This window comes from Gopherus flavomarginatus, chromosome 4 (assembly GCF_025201925.1).
Source record: "Gopherus flavomarginatus isolate rGopFla2 chromosome 4, rGopFla2.mat.asm, whole genome shotgun sequence".
Lineage (NCBI taxonomy): Eukaryota > Metazoa > Chordata > Testudines > Testudinidae > Gopherus > Gopherus flavomarginatus.
In genome coordinates this window covers 66259001-66261501 of record NC_066620.1, presented here as the reverse complement: position 1 = coordinate 66261501, position 2501 = coordinate 66259001, and positions in this window count along the sequence as shown.

Sequence of the window (2501 nt, the reverse complement as noted above, 5' to 3'; positions counted from 1 at the left end):
CTTAACTGTGGGCGGAACTCCTGAAAGCCAGGCCCGGCTTCGCTTAGTCAGAGGGAAACCATTCAACGAGAGAGGCGCCAATAAGAGAGACCTCCCTGCCGCAGGGACTGATGGGATCGGGGAGCTGCAGGGGGTGTGCAGAGTTCATCTTGCCAGCAGGCTGTGCGCCTTTTACGGGCCCTCCTGAAGCGGTTGCTGAGGACATGGCGCTGAGGCAGCCGGCTGCTCCGCGGGGAGCGAGCTCGGCTTGGGCCACCCTCTGCAGGGCTCGGTGCTCCCGTCCTCTGCACCAGCTGGTGGCCAAGTCGCAGTGTGGAGCACATGCGGCTTTTCTGGGGAGGTTGTGGCAGGAGTGGGGAGTGTTACTTACATAAACCCTAGTTACTGGCCCATTTCCTTTTTGTCAACTGTGTAATCAACAAACCCACACACCCTTGCTCTGCTCCTGGACCTGCCCCGCCCCTTTTATGAGGCCCCGGCCCACTCACTCCAACCCGCTCCCTCAGTCAGTCATTCTCCTTCACCGAGCTGGGACAGGATTGGCATGTGCGGGCTCTGGGCTGGGGCTGAGGGGTTTGGAGGGGACTCTTGGCTGAGCCTAGGGCAGGGGGTTGGGGTGCAGGAGGGGTGTGGGGTGCAAGGTGTGAGGGAGTTTGGGGGCTGGAGGGGGCTCGGCTGGGGCAGGGTGTTCAGGTGCAGGATGGGTGCAGGGTGTGGGAGGGGGCTCAGTACTGGGGCAGGGGGTTGGGGTGCAGAAGGGGGGTGGGGTGCAAGGTGTGAGAGGGAGTTTGGGGGCTGGAGGGGCCTCGGCTGGGGCAGGGTGTTCAGGTGCAGGATGGGTGCAGGGTGTGGGAGGGGGCTCAGTACTGGGGCAGGGGGTTGGGGTGCAGGCTCCGGCCAGGAGGTGCTTACTTGGGGTTGCTTCCAAACCGGCAGTGTAGTGGGGCTAAGACAGGCTCGCTGCCTCCCCTGTCCTTTCACTGTTCCTGGAAGCAGCCTGTGGCTCCTGGGGGTGGTGATGGTAAAGGGGGAACAGAAGACGCTACCCACACGGCAAGCTCTGCCCCCGCAGCTCCCATTGGCCACAGTTTCTGACCAATGGGAGCTGTGGAGTTCACGCTCAGGGCACAGGCAGCACACAGAGACCCCCTGTCTCCCACCAGGGGCTACAGGTATGTGCTGGCTGCTTCCGGGAGTGGGGCCAGGGCAGGCAGGGAGCCTGCCTTAGCCCCATTACGCTGCCGGACTTTTAGTGTCCTAAAATCTCCCGGCTTGGTGTCAGTAGCCTCTGGGAGATAGGGCCTGATTCTGGGATGAAACTGGGAGGGTTGGCAACCCTAGTTCCTCTCCCTGATGAAACAGGACCCTTGAGCATTGTCCACTTGCCTCCTCTCTTGACTGACCTGTCAGCTGGTGGATCTTATTTCTCCTCTAGCCTGTTGTTCAGTTCCACCGATTTGGGGCCCTGTGCATCATGTATTTATTAACTTCAGCATGCTGGGGCCAAGGTTTCTTTTGTTTTGGACAACGCTTTCCACATCTCCAATGTTCAATAATAATCAGTATTGCTAATCCTGAGTATACAAGCCATGAATCAGGCCCACAAAACCCATGATATTTAACAAAAAATGTCGGGGTCTTTTTCTTTGCCTTTTGGTTCTTGGAGACTTCAGGATACCTTCAAGCCTCGTTTTCAAGTTTTTTTTCCTACTAGGACATAAACTTATTTTTTTAAATGAAAGGTGAGATTCTCAATTAATTCCTTGCTTCCAGGAGCTGGCATTTTCAGAAAGACACCAAAATTTTGTGACAGTTGTGATAAAATCATGAGAGTTGGCAACACCAAATAAAGGAAGATTACAACCTGGAAAAAATCATGTTTCTGTGTCAAAGTTGTATACCTACTATGTTACAGGTAATACCTTTTGAGTCTAAAAATTGAAAAGATCAGAGAACATGTTTGACGTCTGTATCGTTCTTCAGGCTGTTTGTGTACTGACAACCCTCTGTGCAAGGAGTGATAAGGCTTTCACACGCGAAGCTCTCACCTGAGTTTGCAGTACTGCCGGTACAGTCTGTGGGCCTGTTCTGCTGGGCTTGTGTCAGCATGGTGGATACACATGATAGAGCAGTGGTGGCCATGGGGGAGAGAGCCATGCAGCTTTCTTTCTTAAACACACAATGGGGGTTGGAGATCTGCTGGTTTCTTCCATCTCAGTTCATTGGCATCATGGCCAAGAAGGTGAGCACTGTAGGATTGGGATCCAAATCCTGCACCCTGGGAAGCACGACATGTCAGGAGCCAGACCTGGGTAGTTATGCTTTGAACATCACTGACCCCTGCCTGCAACCTATGGGAGCAGTAACTGGCCCTAACTTAAGCCGACGCAGCAGCCTGCAACAACAGTCCCGCGGCTGGGGGAGCGGAGCACAGAACAATAGATGGACAGGTTGGGCTCGCCGCTGAGTTCTGAGCACGCGCAGAATAGAGTCTGTCCCTT